Source organism: Rhinatrema bivittatum, chromosome 1 (assembly GCF_901001135.1).
Source record: "Rhinatrema bivittatum chromosome 1, aRhiBiv1.1, whole genome shotgun sequence".
Classification (NCBI taxonomy): Eukaryota; Metazoa; Chordata; class Amphibia; order Gymnophiona; family Rhinatrematidae; genus Rhinatrema; species Rhinatrema bivittatum.
Genome location: NC_042615.1, coordinates 678917178 through 678927621, shown reverse-complemented (window position 1 = coordinate 678927621; position 10444 = coordinate 678917178). Strand labels below are relative to the sequence as shown.

At 43.9% G+C, this 10444-nt stretch overlaps 1 protein-coding gene across 6 annotated transcripts in view; it reads left to right on the top strand.

The window, feature by feature from the left end:
- The first annotated feature begins 9768 nt into the window (after nt 1-9768).
- Nucleotides 9769-10444, top strand: part of ZCCHC9 (zinc finger CCHC-type containing 9) — a 66556-nt gene continuing 65880 nt past the window's right edge. The window contains exons 1-2 of one of the 6 annotated variants that reach the window (XM_029574105.1): nt 9770-10030; nt 10113-10175. The gene's annotated coding sequence lies outside the window, so the exon portion shown is untranslated. The other 5 variants (XM_029574095.1, XM_029574116.1, XM_029574078.1 and 2 more) reach the window with 5 other exon arrangements.

Genomic DNA, 10444 nt, shown 5'->3' with positions numbered 1-10444 from the left:
CTGCTGGAAACCCCAGAAAGTTTGAAAACAAAGTTTTTTGTTGTTTGAAGATACCTTTGGAGCGAGACCCTCCTGTATCTCAAGTTTGTGGATTCGAGAGAGGCATCTTTCAATGATAGAAGAATGGGATGTGAAAATTTTGGAAGTGATGCAGTGCAGTCAAAGGGGTCACTCAGAAGGGACCTGACTGAGGGCTACAACCTTCCTATGTGCCAAGTCCACTATATCATCTGCTCGACAACAATTTTGTTTTTTGAACCCAAAGTGACTTGTGCTTAGCTCCAAAACAAGCACCACACATGCAGTCATTTTATGTGCCCCCCAAAAGAGGATTGCATATGTAAGGAACCTTTCCCTTACTAAAGGGGAATTTTCCCATGCTAAAGAATTGCCTTGGTAAAGGTTAAATACATTCTGTGCTGTAATAAGCGACTCATTCTTGCACATCACCGTTAGGAATGCAGTGAGTGGTTTCTAGAGGTGTGCATCCGTTTTCCACGAATTTGTAATCCACAACTTATTTTTTGCTATCTGTTAAATACGTGGGGAGGCGAAATGCATCGCGACTCCCCACGTATAAAACAGATTTCTGTTTTATTTGGCGCGCCGCGAGGCGCTCACTTTTCCTCGCCGCCATTAGCTGCGAGCTAGTACCCAGGATTACAAAATGGCGATGCCCTTGCGGTAACCATGCCAACCTGTCTGACCCTTTCCTGTGAGTCGCAGTGACTCACAGGAAAGGGTCGACAGGTCGGCATGGATATCGGAACGCAGCATATCCGCGTTGACATTTTCTGAGCAGCACTGAATGCAGCCAATCGCGCTGTCATTCAGTGCTCTCTGTGGATTTTAGTGATGAGCCAGCAGTATATAACAGCAGCACGAGGAGGCACGCAGTTATTTCCAGCGATTCTGTGGGGAGGTGGGCTGGGCTGGGTGGAAGAGGCAGGCAGGCAGGCAGAAGCAGAACTGATAGAAAAGAGATACTAGGCTAGCAAAGGAAAGAAAAATATTCCTTGTCATGCTGTAGTGCCAGGGGTCAGCTACAGTCACTAGTATTCCTGTTTCTTTCAAGCAGTTTATTTTGGTCATACTCATCTCTGACTGAGAAGAGAAGCTGACTGTGCTAGGTCAGCTAGCACTAACCACCATTTACCATTGAGGGTGTTGGGCTGGCTTGGAGAAAGATATTATTTTCAATGTCATCCATTTTTCTGGAGTGACAAAAATTCCTGCTTTATTAAATTCCAATTACTTAGTCTGTCAGTGCAGTGGGCATTTTAAACAGACTGAACATTGTCATTGAGTGGGTCTGTGCATCTGGGCATTTTTTTTTTTTAATTTATTCTTTATTAAGAATTTTTTGTATACATTTTCCATAATCTCAAAATAAAAAGACAATCTTGTTATACAACATCCAATACAATATTTCTATATTAATTTCTAATAAAGATATATGTTGAACAAGAAAATATAAGGGGGGAGTAAAACTATAATTAATATAAACAAAACAATAATTCTGAGAGGCTTGAGGCGTCAATGGAATTATTTTAGGCCATTAATAAGATGTTACTATACTCTCTCTGTCTCAGATTTATCAGCTAGGAATGTCTCTAAGTGTGTGGGGTCGGAGAAAATAAACTTATTTCCCTGAAAAGTTATATAACATCTTGAAGGAAATTTTAAATAAAATGTAGCCCCAATCGCTAGGACCTTACTTTTCAGGGAAAGAAACTGTCTTCGTCGTGCCTGAGTAGGCCTCGAGACATCTGGAAACAGATATACTCTTTGCCCACAAAAGGCACATTCCTTATTCCTAAAGAACTTCTCTAATACTTGATCCTTCTCTCTCTCAAGAGAGAAAGAAACAAATAATGTCGCTCGTTTATTAATAATATCCAAGGATTCCTCTAAAAAAGAGGAAATTCCTGGACTTTTCTCTAGTTCTCCGGCAATAGGATTTCTAGTCTGGTTAGGAAAATAAAAGATCTTAGATATAATTGGAATTTTATCTGTCTCATAGGCGAGATTTTCCATTAGAAACTTCTTGAGCATCTCATATGGTGAAAGTAGTCTTGTTATTGGGAAGTTGACTATACGTAAGTTTTTAATACGTAACATATTTTCTATGTTTTCAATTTCTGAATGCAGTGATAAACTATCTGCAATATGCATACTTTCAGCATTTTGAATATTTTGCACCTTATTAGACATAGTTTTTACAACAGATTCCAATTCAAACAACTTCTTTCCTTGTTCATCAATTGAGGACTTATTCGCATTTACTAATAACGTAAGAGATTCATTCACATTTGAGACATTAGAGTCTAGTCTAACATCCTCCACAAGTCTCTCAGCGTAATATCTGAAGGCTCCTTAGGGCTCAGCAGAATCTTACATGGAGCTCCGATTGTAGGTCTATCTACAGTCCTTTGAGATGTTCCCTCCAAGGGGCTTTCTGGAAGGAGAGAATTTTCTTCTTCCCTACTCGCACCAATTTGACTGTCCTCGGTAAGGCCTTCCATCTGGGCATTTTAAACAGACTGAACATTGTCATTCAGTGGGTCTGGGCATTTTAAACAGACTGAACATTGTCATTCAGTGGGTCTGTGCATCTGTGCATTTTAAACAGACTTAACATTGTCATTCAGTGGGTCTGTGCAGTCAAGTGCCCGGGGAGTAGTCTGCCTCTTTTGTGCTTACAAGCAAGCTAGTTCTGTGTGCACTCCACACACACATTAGTGCACAGCCAGGCAGGCAGTGTGACAGTGGGCAGTGGGCATTTTAAAGACTGAACATTGTCAAGTGCCCGGGGAGTAGTCTGCCTCTTTTGTGCTTACAAGCAAGCTTGTTCTGTGTGCACTCCACACACATTAGTGCACAGCCAGGCAGGCAGTGTGACAGTGGGCAGTGGGCATTTTAAACAGACTGAACATTGTCATTGAGTGGGTCTGTGCAGTCAAGTGCCCAGGGAGTAGTCTGCCTCTTTTGTGCTTACAAGCAAGCTAGTTCTGTGTGCACTCCACACACATTAGTGCACAGCCAGGCAGGCAGTGTGACAGTGGGCATTTTAAACAGACTGAACATTATTATTGTGGGCCAGTGGGCAGTGTTACCACTCAATGACATAAAATCCATAATGTCAGGGAAAGAGAGATGCAATCGACTTATTGGGACTGGCAGAGGAGGCACCTCAAAAGACACTAGTGCAACACCACCAGTACAGCTAAAAAGGCAACTGCCGCAATCTAAACTCTTTGTAGGGGATGGCAGTTCCATGCCAAAATAAACGAAATTTGACCATGATACATAGCCATTGCCACCACTTGTTTCTGGCCCTGTAATTTTGGAGGAGAGGGAAGGGGAGGCAGAGACATGCCAGACAAAATGTAGACACACAAAAGCAGCAGGGGGGCAGAAGTCTCGACTAACTCTTAGCGTTCACAAGGTAGCGCAGTCACTGTTAGCTTCTGATTCAGATGAAGAATTTTCTTGGGTGGGATTCTCATCAGATACGGAAGAAGTAATAGCTGATGAATCTTCGGTAGAATCAGTTAGTCCTGTCTTAGCCTCCAGAATTGTGCAGCAGGGGAGAGATGACAGTGATATCGAGGAGGAGGAAGAGCAGTCAGTATGGGGACAGAGGGTGACTGGTGCCCCCTCTGGAATTGCTTCTCAGGGTGCACCCACTACCTCAACTCCAGTGCCAGCATCCACCCCCAAGGTGTTAGAGAGGGGAGGATCACGAAAGACATCTCCGATCTGGAAACACTTTAAAGTGACAGAAGACCCGCATTATGCTAGGTGTAATTACTGTGCCAGGGATATTAGCAGAAGCAAGCAAATGGGACATCTACCTAATTTTGGCATGAACCATCATATGAAGAGGCAACACCCAACAAGATTACTGCCATCTGGGGATGGTGGTAGTTCTAGTCGGGGAACCCCTTCCAACCAGTGTGCAATGGTAGGAAAGCAGCAGAGTCTGCCCACGCCCTCATACCCTTCTAGCAGTCAGGCGGCATGCCAGCAACCCCCTGACATGTGGCAGAAGCGACAAACCACCATGGAGGAAATGGGGTGGAGTGCGGTAACTCTATCCCGGGGTAGGAAGCAGGCAGCCTCAAAAGTTGTAACCAGGAGCATTGGGGAAATGATTGCCCTTGATGACCAGCCCATGCAGCTAGTGCAGAATGTGGGTTTCAAGCGTTTTTTGAAGGTCGTACTACCAAATTACAAAATCCCGTGCAGAACCACATTTAGTAGAAAGGTCATCCCCAGCCTGTACAAGCTGTGTCGCAGTCGCTTGCAAGCACTGCTAGCTAAGGCAGACGGAAGAGTGCATTTCACCTGCGATATCTGGACCGCCATGAATGCTGCACACTCTTACCTCTCTCTGACAGCACACTGGTGGGACATGGCAGAGGCAGGGGCAGCCAGCAGCTCTATTACTGAAGAAGTATCAGGGTGGAGATGGGCTTTACTGCACACCCACCTGACGGACCAGGCCCATACCGCAGACAATATTCTAGCATGCATCAGAAAGATGCTGGAGGGCTGGCAACTACACCAGCGAGACAGGAAAATGCAGGCAGGGTTCTTTGTCACAGACAATGGTGCAAAGATGGTTAAGGCAATAAGCGATGGGCGGTTTAAGAACATCCGATGTTTTGCACACACTCTGCACCTGGTAGTGAAGTCAGCTCTGGGCTTGGAGTCCAATGACAAGGAGAATGAATACCTGCATAGGTTAATACAGAAGTGCAGGAACATAGCAGCACACTTCCACAGAAGTGTCAAGGCGGGGCAGGTTCTCTGACAAAAGCAGACTGATTTGGATATGCCTCACAAGCGTCTCATTCAAGAGAGCAAGCATGTGTGTTTGAGATCCTGTGTGTGTGAGTGAGAGATTGCATGTATGTGAATGATTGAGAGCCTGTGTATGTGAAAGAGAGTATGTCTGTGATTGAGAGCCTGTATATGTGAGAGTATGTCTGTGATTGAGAGCCTGTATATGTGAAAGAGAGTATGTCTGTGATTGAGAGCCTGCCTGTGAGAGAGAGAGAGAGCATGAATGTAAGTTTACCATTGGGAACCTGTATGTGTAAGTTTGTGTGAAAGAGTATGTGTGTATGATTGAGATCCTTTGTGTGTGAGAGAAATCATGTGTATGTATGATTAAGAGCCTGTGTGTATAAGTGAGAGATCATGTGTGTCTGTGTCTGATTGACAGCTGGTTTAGGTGACGGAGCATGTGAGTATGTGATTGACAGCCTGTGTGTAAATGAGAGAAAGAGAGGACATGTTTGTAAGCATGTGAATGAGAGTCTGTGTGTGAGAGAAAAAGACAGCATGTATTTATGTGATTGAAAGCCTGTGTGTGTGTGTAAGCGTGAAAAGATAGACAGCATGTGTGTAAATGTGTAATTAAGAGCCTATATAAGTGAGAGAAAAAGCATGTGTATATGTGAGTACTGAGAGCATGTGTGTATAGGTGTGTCATTGAGAGCCAGTGTGAGAGAGAGCGCTGGTATGTGACTGAGAGAGGAGAAAGTTCCAAGCAAACCACCCCACCTCCTGCTAATTCAGAACAATCTCAGGACACCTGGATATCAAATGTTCCCAGGTATGCAGAGCAAAAAAATTTTTGTATCCTTATTATTTTTCATTACTGGGTCTTTGTGTCTGCTATTTTTAAATATTTTGTTGGTATCTGGAAATGTTTTATATGAGTTTTTAATTATTGGATATTCCACTCATCAGCTGTTTCGAAATATGTTCTTTTTGTTAGTACAGTTTTACTGCTGATGATTTTATATTTCTTGATTTGTTTTATAAGGATGGGTGTTGTTTCTTTTTTCCTTTGTTACACTGCATACAGAGACTCTGGCTTGTTGCAGTTTCCAATTCAGTTTTTTCTGCATGCTTCTTGTTATGCGTTTTGGTCTCTTTATTCTAGGTTAGGTGAGGGACAGCACGTGATTCAGGTGAGGTTTTCTGCTGGCGTGTTGTTTCTGTGTAGGACTCTATAGCAGCCTGACTTGGTCCGTTTTCCTAATAGGAGATGTATTGGTGTCTTAAGGCCTGGTGTAATATTTTCAGAGACTTATTGTACTTTAAAAGTGTGATCTTACATAAAATGCACACATTTACTTGTATTTAGTTTTAAACATATTGTATGGCTCTCATGGAATTACATTTTAAAATATGTGGCGTTTATGGCTCTCTCAGCCAAAAAGGTTCCTGACCCCTGCTCTAAATCCTTTCCAGTCATTTTGTCCCTAGCTTAAGCTCTGGGCTAAGATTAGGGAGGAGATAGGCGTTGGCTGACCATCCCTTGCAGGTATCTCCTGTGAGGAGGCCTGGATTAGTCAGCCAGCCTGCATAAAAGCAGGCAGAGCATGAAGAGCAGTGTAGCAGTTTTTGTTCAAATGTTGGAGAGTAAGGAGAGTTGCTGAAGTGATTCTCCAGAGTTTGGGCCCCCAGGGGAAGACACAAATTCCTGTCTTTGTACCCAACAGTCTGGCAGAGAGTATCTCTGGGAGTGGAAGAGAGTTTTGATAAGAGTCTGTTTTCTTGGAAGAGATTTGGATTTTTGTAAGGAGCCTGGTTCTGCCTCGGGAGGATGTCCCGACAAAGAACTGCGATTCCCTTTCTGCCATACAAAGGAGGGACAGCAGTAGCTTGCCAGTGGAGAAGTGAGTTACAGTTTTTAAGAAGAGTTTTGTTGGGAGGAATTTTTGCCCCAGTTCCTGCCCGTGAGAAGGAGAGAAGATTTTGATTTTTGTATTTTGGGATGTTTTAACCCAGAAGTCCAAAGTAACATCAGAGACAGAGATAGGCGATGCCCATCCCCAGTAGAAGCCCATTCTCTATCACTCAGGAGTGCTAGGTTTGTTTCCTAGTGCCTGCGATCTGACGGGATATTAACTCACCTGTGCAGATCCGAGACAAGCAGTGCATTTGGAATTTTGGATGAGAAGATCAATTGAAAAATTGTATTGTTAATTGGTTTGAAGATATTTTTGGTTGCAATAAATTTTTGTTGAAATATCCCACAAGTGTTTCCAGTGTTGTTTGTAAAAACCAGAGGAGACCCTAAAGCAAGGAGCCATAATTGTGAGTACATCTGACAGAGGGAGGAGACTGAGAGACTGTAAGTGTGCCACCTCTGTGTGCTTTGAGCCCTGGAGGTTGAATCCTTCTCCTTGATGGAAACAAGCCTAGCACCCAAGGCCTGCAGAGTGAGAGAAACAGGAAAGAGAGTAAGAGAAGGGAGCTTGTGGCCCCAGGACAACAGTGTACCCCTGTATTCAGGACACCCACCGAAAAGGGAGGGTGATCATTCATTTGGAGAGCAAGCAATCTAGATATCTGGCATGGTTCAAGTCAAGGTGGCTTAATCATTGCTGAGGTAGAGAAAGAAAGTGCCAGAAGCTGGAAGGGACCTTTCAGCTGCCAGACCTCCTCGTCGTATTTCTTTCCAGATCATTTATAAATACATTGAAAAGTAAGGGTCCCAATACAGATCCCTGAGGCACTCCACTGCCCACTCCCTTCCACTGAGAAAATTGTCCATTTAATCCTACTCTCTGTTTCCTGTCTTTTAACCAGTTTGTAATCCACCAAAGGACATCGCCACCTATCCCATGACTTTTTACTTTTCCTAGAAGCCTCTCATGAGGAACTTTGTCAAACGCTTTCTGAAAATCCAAGAATACTACATCTACCAAATGAACTTTATCCGCGTTTGCTTCACTTTTTTGAAGGAGTTAATAGATTTGTGAGCAAGACTTGCCTTGGGTAAAGCCATGCTGACTCTGTTCCATTAAACCATGTCTTTCTATATGTTCTGTGATTTTGATATTTAGAACACTTTCCACTATTTTTCCTGGCACTGAAGTCAGGCTAACCGGTCTGTAGTTTCCCGGATTGCCCCTGGAGCCTTTTTTAAATATTGGGGTTGTTATTATTTGTAAGGGTTTTGGGTGGATCCCTGGACCTGTGGCAGATGACCACGCCCACGGGGGAAAGTCCTGTGAGGGGCCACAGGTCAGGCTCAACGTAGGAGACACACATACACTAGTTCTTTTATTATACAGGATTGGTGAACCACCAGAGGTGGCAGTAGTGAGCTGGAAAGTAGCCCGGTTGGGCTTGTAGTCCCTCAGGCTCTGGAACAGCGATCCCACAATGGCTGTGCTGTAATAGAGAGAACTGAGATTGTGAGTAGTAGCAGGATATGCAGAGTTCAGGAATAGAGCCTTGTTGGTAATGTACTCATGCAGAGGTCTCTCAGTTTGGAGCACAGGAGCTGGAGTAAAGGCAGACCCTCGAGGAGCGAGTACCGGTTCCAGACTGCGACCTGAAAGATAAGAAAGAGAGAGAGGCACCCGAGGAGTGGGTACCCCAAATAGAGTAGGTCCGAAGGAGGCAGAGTTGCAAGGTACGGAGAGCGAATCCCATCCGTTCGGAAACCTTTGCTAACTCGATTAGTTAGCAATCGCGTAGGCCTTTTGTATCCTGGATGCATGACGTCATCAGAGGGAGACGCCCCTGAGGTACGCGCCACTGAAGGTACTTGAAGCAGGGCCATGCGGCAAGCACCCTAAAGCAGCTGAACAGTATGGCGGGAGGCAGCACCCAAGCCGGTCTGCGGACGCCGGAGAGGACGGCAGGCAGATGCCGCGGCAGCCAAACATCCATCAACCGCAGGAGTCGCCAGAGAGGTAAGGAGGGCAGAGTGGAGATGTCGGACAGCAACAGTCGTAACGGGTTACATTAGCTATCCTCCAGTCTTCAGGTACAATGGTTCCCAAGGAGCAATCGGGTTACAAGGCATCAGCAGGATGCAAAGGCAAGGTTAGCAGCTTCAGGTCCAGGACCAAGGTAGCGGAAAAGTTCAATGGTGGCAATGACAACTTCAGTAAGTTTGGGAGTGTGGGCAAACAGGTTGGGCTGTGCAGCCAGGCTTCTCTGTTTTCTTACAAGCAGCACCAATCAGGCAGGGTGCAGATTCAGATAATTTTATTGGCATTACAATTTTACATGTGTTGCCAAAGTAATATATATATAATGATTAAAATAAAAGATAAAGGAAATAAAGGAAAAAATAATAGTAATGTAAAATTACAGATTATAAGAAGTACAAAAACAAATCTCAGGTTTTTGTAGGCAAGTAAAATTGTGAGCTTTGAGATAAGTCTCTTGTGGCCTAACAGCTAACACCCATCATGCTCTCTCTTCTGGAGAGTGCATGGTCCCATCTCACAGTTCGTGGGGTTTTGGGAAGGTTTTTGTAAAATTATGACCCAAAAATCTTAACATTTAATGCTCAATTTTTGAGATCCATATTTTTGGGAAAAATAAGAACGAGAAATCACCATACCAATGCTTAATGATGGCTGTATTCAGGATGGGAAGGAGACTGCTATTCAGATTTTGACTTGATGGTTTTATTTCTACCATATTTTCTCTGTGTAGAACTTCCTCACTGTAGTTATGTTTAGTGGTGCTGCTTGCTAGAAAATGTTAATGATGCCAGCTCTTTGTTTTATGAGTACCGTGGTATAAGAGCTCTCCCTCTGTGACCGCATGGCACATGCCTCTTCCCTTCCGAGCTGTACAAGATGCAGCAAGAGTCGCCTACTGCCGCTCTACTATTAACGCTGATAAATCACATCGCGACTGCTGGCAAACCTATCCAGCTATCTGCTACAAATAAAAGAAGGTGCTATCAATAAAGAGGATTGCTAGCACTCAGCAGCACATTTGCCTAGCCCAACCCACAGAGAAAAACATGTTGCCGCATAACTGAGAAAAAAAAGTTGCCCGTTGGCAAGATTGGGGACACTTTTCTCTGCAGCACCGTCCAGTCCGTATTTCCCTCCGGACCACGAATCGTGCAACACCATTTCCTTGCCGTTGTTCTGTTCCGGAACTGCTGCTTGACACGAGTCGTGACCAAAATAAACGTCGGAGCCGGCGCCTTAATTCTTAAAGGGATCACATCTTAAAAAAAAAAAAGCAAGTAAGTAGAATAAACATTTTTTCATGCTTTCCTGTATTTTCCAAGACCAATTTGGAGGTCAGACATCCTTTTCTTTTCCAAGATTCCGAAGGCTAATGAGGTTTAACCATTGATTCTGTGACCTAACGACTACGGCATGGATCAGGTAATTTTATTTTTTTTTATTTCAGTACTTCACCACAAGGTTTGTTCTTACAAACGTTTTCAGCCTGGGTGTAGTTTGGTAACTACGCAGACTGTTGTGAATCCAGCATTGTTACGTAATGTGTGTATGACAATATCGTTCCAAAACGGTCACAGGGTAAAAGAAGGTGTCTTTGGCGCAGAGCGGTAAGACTGAAAATGTCTTTTGTATTTCTTAGATAACTTTTGATGAATTGGTCAGCAATGTGTCTTAGGATCTGTGGAGATCCT